Here is a 9,164-nt window from a genome sequence, read left to right as displayed (position 1 = left end):
TCCGACTCCCTTTCCTGACCTCTGTGGGCACCAATACACACATGATGCACAGACATATATGCAGTTTTTTTAAATTTGCACTGATTAGAAAAAAACCAACTAAAAATAAAAAACAACAAAACTTCAAGCAAATACTCTATCCCCCAAATAGATTATATTTCCATTTTAAAAGCAAAATAGTTACATTACAAAATATAGACAGTAGAGAAAAAGGACAAAGTTCCCGTGATCATTACCCTAAATGTCATCATTATCTTTTCATGTATTTTCTTCTAGTACTTAAAAAAAAAGTCTGTCTTTGAAGATTGCAATAATAGATATGGCAATTTTTTTTGTTGTTGTTGTCCTGACTGCTCTTTCAGAAGACCAGGCTTCAACTCCTAGCACCCACACAGTGGATCACACTATCTGTAACTGCAGTCCCAAGGGATATGACGCCCTCTTTTGGCCTCTTAGGACACTGCATGCATGTGGTGTACAGACACAGGCATGCAAGGCAAAACACCCACACACAAAATGAAAACATTTTTAAAAATTATATTGTTACAGTTTTTCCCACGGTAGGGCATCCTATGTTTTTCTCCAGTTTCCCCACTGTTATTTATACCAACTGCAGAATATATCAAATGAATGTATTATAGCATACTTCTATTAAATAGTTGGATATTTTGCAGGGTCCTCGGCTTTCCTCTTTTTCTATTATGAATAAAGCATAGATAATTTTTTTCTTAATTGCAGTTGTTTTCTTGTTTGACAATATTTCTTTCCTTCAATTAAATTGCTACATTAAAATTACAAACTTATCTGTGCCTCCTAACCTACACTGCCAACTTACTTTTCAAAATGTCTGCATTGTTTTAATACGCTATTGCTGATGATTGCTGACGATTTCTCATTCAGGGAAGATTAGGGATGTAGTCTGCCATGCCACAGAATATACAGTCCAGTTTCCCTTATTTGGAAAAACCATAGAGGTCAGCACATCCCGCGTGCAATGGGTGTGCCTTGCCCTGGGAAAGCTACCTTAATGATCATGATGTCTCTCCTGCCAGAAAAATATGATGGGAACATTTTGATTATCCTCACTTTGAAAATACCGTGCTAGCCAGGCAATGGTGGTGCATGCCTTTAATCCCAGCTCTCGGGAGGCAGAGGCAGGGAGATCTCTAAATCCAAGGCCAGCCTGATCAACAGTGTGACCAGGACACGCCCAGGGCTGTGTTTTGTCTCAAAAACACAAAGAAATCTTGTTTTGTCTCAAAAACAAACAAACAAACAAAATAACAACAAAAACCTTACTAACTTGATTGAGAATAAGAGGGCTTCTTGTGTTTTAATCTGTATTTTATTTTATCACTACTTAGATCACATTTAAGGCATCTCTTCTTAGCTGGACCGTGTAGCTTTATTTCCTTTTAACTATTATTGTGAGAATCACTCAGACTTGTCATACATTAAATATGTAGCTATCTATATCTAGGCATTAATATTTCAGGGGATCCATTTCTTCAAAGTTTCATTTCAACATGGAATTTATGTTTGTAACTTTGCCATAGAGATATAACTCCAATAAATTCTTTTCTGTACCTGCTAAACCAAGGCCTATTGGGTAAGGGAGAATTTCCTCTACTGTAGACAAAAGAAGGGCAAGTGAGGTGAAAAGACAGATTAGCAAAAAGGCATGTTCATGAAGACAAGGTACTATTATGCCTTGATATTGTTCATGCTAACATTTTATAGCCAAGTTCTCATCATTTTATATTCATCTTTCGGTATGTAATTATTTTAAATATAGACTATTATTTTAATTATCTCTAATTAAAAGCACTTTCATATGTCAATGTATATTCTAACAAAAAGGAGCTTTGAATGCATTCCATTTTATAAGATGGTCTCCAGTTCTCTGAAGTAATTTTATATGTAGGCAGTAACTCTTGGGGTATTCCTTTAGATAAGCTATGAATTTTAAAACTAACTCACATTTTTATTTTATTGTCCTACAAATATAAATGCTAGAGGACTTTTCACTAAGTGTTCCGGGCCTTCATTAAGTACTTTTCTTTTATCTGATCTTGTGCATGCTGCTTTCAATGAATACTAACTACTCCTATTTGGCATTCTATTTCATAGTGAGAAGGTAGATTCACCACAGCCTCATTATCATTATTATTCCATTAGCCAGGTAGTCCTCTGAGACCACAGAATGGGTCCTGCTATTTTCAGTTGTGGTCAATCATCAATCCAGGGGATTAATGCACAATTAAGTCAAGTCATGAATATCCCTATTCAGAGGGCTCATTTGGAAAAAAAACTAGAATTAAGAAAGCATTTAGGGAAATTCCAGAATGTAGATTTTCTTCATTCCTTTGGAAAGAAACATAACAGAAGCACATAGCAATATCTAGTATAAGTGTGACCACCCCACACTCCCCTTGGCATCCTCACAAGGGAATATTCTAGCACTTAGAGGGCTCTATTTGGACAAAGATGAGGGTAAGTCCATCTTACTTTCTCAGCTTCACGTCTCCTCCATTGTTACATTTTCCTTCCCTGTGACCTGATCTAATCTCGGGAATTCACATGGTAGAAGGAAGAGCAATGATTCTTGTGAGTTGTCATTTGACCCTACCAGCATGTCACAGCATGTGTGGGACTGCATGCATGCTTGCGCACGTGCGCGCGCGCGTGCGCACACACACACACACACACACACACTCACTCACTCACAAGTGCACACAGAGATTTTTAAAAAACAGAGACAATTGAAAACTCGGAAGAAATAGTAGAGCATAGGCTTCACATATTTTGTGAAATAACATTCTTTGGGTACAGAAAGTCTTCATTGTCTTCAGGCTCCATAGCCATGGACTCAAGCAACCAAAAACTCAAAATACTTTAAAAAAATATTTTGTAAACATGTATAAACTCTTTTGGCCATTGTTTGTTCAGTGGTGAGTTCAGCATTTACACAGCAGTAGGTATTATAAGCAATCCAGAGGTGGCTTAAAATGTAAACACTATGCCTCTTCATGTGAGTGACTGGAATATCTGAAGACTTTGGTATTCTCTATGGATGGGGATGGCTCTTGGAATCAATTCTCTACCCACAGTGATGGAGTAATATATTTACCACATTGAGTTTGGGGGCAAAATAACAAACTGGAAAGAAAAGGCCTTTGTCCTCTAGATCTTATAGTTTAGTGGGGAGAAAGATTAAGAGCAAACAAATAGGATCAATAGATACTGATACCACAGCCTTTGGATAAAGCAGGAAAGGGATGGAGGTGGACACAGAGGGTGCTAGCTTTTTGTGTGGGTAGATTGGTAGAGGGAGCCCTCAGTGAAAAGTAATTCTACACAAAAGCACTGCGTTTTTTTTTTCCTGGAATTTGTGTTATTAGGAGTACATTTCAGCGTTGTGTTTAACATACAAGTTTTTTTCCCTTCTAAATTTATATTTTATACTTATGTTATTTCTAATTTTTTTCTTCCCTCTTCCTTCTCCTCCTCTTCCTCATCATTTTTCTGCTCTTTTCTTCCTCTTTTGGGAGATGGTCTTATTCTGTAGCCCTAGCTGGCTTGGTACTCATTATAAGCTCATACATATGGCAGTCTTCCTGCCTTGGCTCCTGAGTAGGGGATTACACACCACCATGCCAGGCGCATGTCACTTTTCTTTAAAGAGTTCCTAAATGATATTGCTTCAGACCTCAGGAATAACTGTCTGTTGTAGGGAGAGGCCTGCTTGTTCTTCTCAGCCGCACAGCTAGTTTATCCCCGAAGAAACCACACAGAAATTATATTAATTAAATCACTGCTTGGCCCATTAGCTCTAGCCACTTATTGGCTAACTCTCACATCTTGATTTAACCCAATTTTACTAATTTGTATATTGCCACATGGCAATGGTTTACCAGGAAAGATTCTAACCAGGGTCCGTCTCAGGAGGAGGATCCATGGCTTCTCTGACTCTGCTTTCTTCCTCACAGAATTCAATTCTGTCTTCTCCACCTACCTAAGTTCTGCCCTATCAAGGGCCCAAAGCAGTTTTCTTTATTAATTAACCAATACAAGCAACACATAGAAAGAAGGACCTCCTACACCAACTATCCACTGACAGATTGGCTGTAAGTGGGAACAAGAGATGAAGCTTACCAAAGAGAGTTGAGTGGGTGGATAGTCAGTCACCAGCTCTGCCAACCAGAAATCCAGTCTTGCCCACATACCACAGAGCTCTAAGAAAGTTTAGAATCTGGAGGTCCTCTTAGGTACACGTAAAAGCAGGAAGAGGAATGGGAACTGGGCTGAATATGTGTATAATAAGATGTTATATTCCAGGTCCCGGTATCTTCAGTACATGCCAGAAACCTGCCCTGCCCCTCCCCACCCTGGAAGCTTGGTTTCCGGAGCCCTATTTTGTAAGCTATCATTATCAATAATTTCCCTTCTTCTGACACCTCTTTTATTTCCCAACAAGTCAGAGACTTTTGAAAATAAAATGTCTGCTTGCCTTCAGATAAGCCCCTAGTATGCGACCACACACTAGTTTATTTCTGAACTTAAAAAATTTTGAAAGCAGACCAATTTCTGCAGAAAGTAGATGATGGGAAGGCAGTCAGGAGATGACAAGAATTAAAGTGTGGGTCCCGCTGAGTCCTAACATTCTGTTAGAGGAGATGTTTGCTTGGCAGACTCCCAGCCCGGATGCTAGGCTGAACACCCAACGATGTGGCGGCATCCGAAACACTAACAGGATGCTCGTTTGCTGATCCAGACAAATAGAGATGGACTTAGCATCACTTGTTTCGCTGCTTTTGAGTCTTACGGCTGAGATCTTTGGCGCTGCATGGATCCTATCTTGCACTGATAATCTGAATGGCTTCCTAGAGCATCCTACTGAACATCCTCTAGAGACAGTTTTCAGGAGAGTTAAGAGTGACAATAGATCAGAAGCAATATATTGCTTCATCATAAAGCATTTCTAGTGCTTTAGAGAATTATGCTCCAAATTTAGAGAAAATGTCTCCGCCTTGATTTTTTATTTCTAAGTATTTTTCTAGCCTTGCTCCCATATATATATAAACACTCAATGCTCAGTAACCTTGGTTGGGTCCAGGCAGTCTCCTAAGATATGGCATCTCTTACATGTCCAGTCTCTTACATAGAATGACACAGTCTTTGTATATAGCCTAGGCACGCCCTCCCATATACTTGGTGAAATGACAGCCAGGACTGAGAGCCACATACCTGGGAGATGAATAAAGTTGGTTAGCCATTCTTTCCCCAGTGGATGATGCCGTGGAAAGCACTCCTGTGACTAGGGAGCTTCTAGCTCCTGGAGTTTCTAGCTGCTGCTGCTGTTGGCATCTAATATGCTATTGCCGATGCTGTTGGCATCCCTTCCTTCCATTCCTTTAATGTCAAGGACTTAGAGCTTGAGATAGAAGGGCATGAGCATCTGTGGGCAGAGAGGAGACGGAAGGGTTGTCCTCTAACCTAGGATGTCAGGAACTGCGTGTTCGCACATGAGTTATTAACAAGAATGGCCCAGAAAATAATGTTCTTTGTTCTTGATATTTGAGGCTTGCAGAAGTGGGGAGTATACGGTGACCGTGCAGTTCGGGCCAAATGTGCCTCATGCAGTCCTCCCACTAGAAGACATTTGTCAGTTTGCAGCTATGCCACTAGTTGTGAGAAGACCCCCGCGTGTCTGGGACCCTCCATCCACTGCCCATATAAACCATACAATGAATGAAGCTGCTTTAATGGAAGTTGGAGAACTCTTGTTCAAAGTCCATGTTGTTGAGAACCTGGTTTAATCAGCTTGTCTCAAGAGTTTGTGTCGTGAGTTTATTGGACCATCATGTGAGCAGCCAGACTTGTCTGGTGACAAAAGTTCAAGATGTGACCCTCAAGGATGAGGAAGTTCTCCAAAATGTGTCTTTAAACTTTGTGACGGAAAGTGACCTCAGTCAAAAGAAAAGGACGGTGCACACAGAGTTTGAAACAGTTTGGTAGGCTAAAATAAAGATGGGAAACAAGATAAAATGTAAGTGGAGTAGGCTCAGTAGTTAAGAGCATTGATTGGCTGCTCTTTCAGTGGACCCATGATGTATGAGGCCACTTGTTCGTTCCCAGCTGCCCAAACTCAAAATAACCACTTAGAAACTATATTATTTAAATCACTGCTTGGCCAATCACTTAAGCATATTGCTAGCCAGCTCTTATATCTTTGGTTAACCCATTTCTGTTAATTTGTGTATCGCCATATGACAAGTTCTGTCTAGTCTTAGGCAGGACTACATGGCTTCTCTTGACTCTGCCTTCTTTCCCCCAGCATTCAGTTTAGTCCCCCCCAACCTAGCTCTACTCTGCCCTATCACAGGTCAAGGCAGCTTCTTTATTCATTAACCAATAAAAGCAAAACACATACAGAAGGACCTCCCACACCAGACAAAGGTTCAATTCCTAGCACCCACATGAAGGTTCACAACTGTATATAATTCCAGTTCCAGGAAATCTAATACCTTCTGGTTTCTGCCTCCACCAGGCAAGCAAGTGGTGCACAGACAGCACACGTGAATACAAAAACACTCCCACATATAAAATTTTAAATTGTGCCATATAATTATTTACCAAATAAAGCTTGCTAAGATTTTTTTTAAGAAAACCGTAATTTCCAAATTTAATGTATTTAAAAAGCGAGGAAATTTCACATACTAGGGATACAAATAGACATATTTCTAAACAAAATCTCACAAGGTGATTAATTACAAGCCTTACAAATAAGATTTAATTCACAAAGTTCCTTCTGAAAATGTGTAAAGTAACTCAACCAGGAATGTCCTTCCCAGTATTATATATGACTGAAAAAATACTGTAACACAGGGTCAGTGGCATGAATTTGCAAGTAAATATTTACCCACAGAGAAGCTGCCGACATCCAGGGATGCCACTAAAGATCTTATAATGGCTAGAAAATGCTTAAAAGCAAATAGTCACCTGACCTACAATAAAATATATATTCAACAGCTACTGATGAATACTGGGCTATGCATGGTTTAAATTTTTTTATGCTTTTCTATACTTTTCAAGATTTCTTATAATACATGCATTACTTTGAAAAATCAAAGAAATACATTCCATGAAAATGAACTATAAAGGACTGATCTGTTCTGTAAACAGTGCCCAAAGGTTTTTGATAGGTTTTACTGACAGGGAGCCTATAGTCTTATATGAGATGAACTGAGATATAATATCTAGAATGACTGACTCATGGTCCTATTTCTCTGTGTGGACTAGGTCCTATGTAGGTTCTCATGTCCAGGACCCTGAGTTTAACAGGAGGAGGAATAACATAAAGCTATGCAAGGGGTATGTGCTGTAAGATCTCCAGTTACTACCAGATACAGAACAATATATATGTATACACACATATGATTCTGTATTATTACGGCATATAGAGTATACATAGATACATGGTTCTATATCTGGTAATAACTAGAGATATTTATATATGTGTATACATACATACACATCTATATATCAGGTATTCCGGACATATTCATATATATGTATAGATACGTGTGTCCTGAATAAGACACAGAATCTTACATACGTGTTGTGAATATTTGATACAGAATCTTAATATTTGTTTCTATGTACATACCTGAGTGTATTAGTCAGGGTTCTCTGGAGTAACAGAACTTATAGAATTAATCTCTCTCTCTCTCTCTCTCTCTCTCTCTCTCTCTCTCTCTCTCTCTCTCTCTCTCCCCCCATGTGTGTGTGTGTGTGTATGTCTGTATGTATGTGCACGCACGTATGTATGAAAGGAACTTATTGGAATGACTTACAGGCTAACCCAACAATGGTTGTCTTTGTGGACCGTCCAAGAATCCAGCAGTTGTTCAGCCCACGAGGCTGGATGTCTCAGCTTGTCTTCAGTATATGTCAAAACCCTTAAGAAGTAGGCTCTAATGCCAGCAAATGAATGGACTTGCTAGTGAGTACTAGAGATGCAGGCAAAGACCAAATTTCCTTCTTCCATGTCCTTTATATGGGTTGCCAGCAGGTGTGGTCCATATTAAAGGTGGATCTTCCCACCTCAGACAATCTGGATTAAAGGTTTATCTTTCCACCTCAAAGATCCAGATTAAAAGTGGATGTTTTCAAGTCAAAAGATTGAACTAAGAAAAATATCTCTCACAGGTATATCCAGTAATTTGGGTTTTAGTTAATTCCAGATATAGACAAGTTGACAACCAAGGATTGCCACCACAGTTAGGAAAATTTAATTTACAAATTGGGTATAATATGGGACTAGTAATAAAGTAATCAAAACAATACTATAATAAGTTATTTGACTGCCTCTGCTACTCTCAATACACCTTATTCTTATCATACTGTACTTACCCTTCATGTGAGATGAGATAGCAACAATGCCTGTAAGAAGCTTGATGGAGGCCCTGTCATGGAGCACTAGGCTACTGTTTATAATTCTCCATCATAGCATGCAAAATGCCAATGGCTAATCTGATAATGCTCAAGATAGGGTCTGTTGACTGCTGAGGTTCTATCGTGAAAGGAGGTGGTGGGAGGGTCACCTGAGATTCTGACTGTTCCCTCCCACACTTCCCCACCAGGTATATAAAATTTTACCCAATCTCTGTGACCTCATGGTCCAGAGAGGTGCTAGAGTATACAGTGTAGGTGACGCTAATGGAAGTTAATGGGGAGGGGGGCTACTTCTATGCAGCTATGGGGACGTCATCACCCACGCTGGAGGCTTACCTGTGATGTGGGGGGCTTTGGAGTCACCATGCTCTTGTCACTCCTCACCGAGCTCTGTAAGGAGCCCAACACACTCACTGGCTCCCAAGGTTGGACTTTGGCAGAATAGTATTTTGGTTTGTCATGGGTACCCTTTAAAGAGGGGGCAGACTGTTGTTTACATCTCTCTGGGGGAAAGAGTTCCCACAACAATCCCTTAAGAGGAAGATGGTTCAAATAGAATGTTGCTTCGCAAAAAAAAAAAAAAAAAAAAAAAAAAAAAAGTAAAAAGACTAACTATACAACAACTTTAGTGGATCTCAAGGACACTATGCAGAATGATAAAGGGCAATCTTGATTATTACATAGTATATGATTTCAGTCATGTAGTA

The 9,164-nt window shown here is 39.5% G+C and overlaps 1 non-coding gene across 1 annotated transcript; it reads right to left on the bottom strand.

The window, feature by feature from the left end:
* Positions 1 to 900: 900 nt before the first annotated feature.
* LOC142842873 (U1 spliceosomal RNA) lies at positions 901 to 1,060 on the bottom strand. Its single transcript, XR_012909525.1, has one exon. It is a non-coding gene; the product is annotated as a U1 spliceosomal RNA (small nuclear RNA).
* Positions 1,061 to 9,164: the final 8,104 nt, after the last annotated feature.

The sequence above is a fragment of the Microtus pennsylvanicus genome, chromosome 1, assembly GCF_037038515.1.
Source record: "Microtus pennsylvanicus isolate mMicPen1 chromosome 1, mMicPen1.hap1, whole genome shotgun sequence".
NCBI classification, from domain to species: domain Eukaryota; kingdom Metazoa; phylum Chordata; class Mammalia; order Rodentia; family Cricetidae; genus Microtus; species Microtus pennsylvanicus.
Note: the sequence above shows the minus strand (reverse complement) of the source record. Positions and strands in the feature narration are given on the sequence as shown.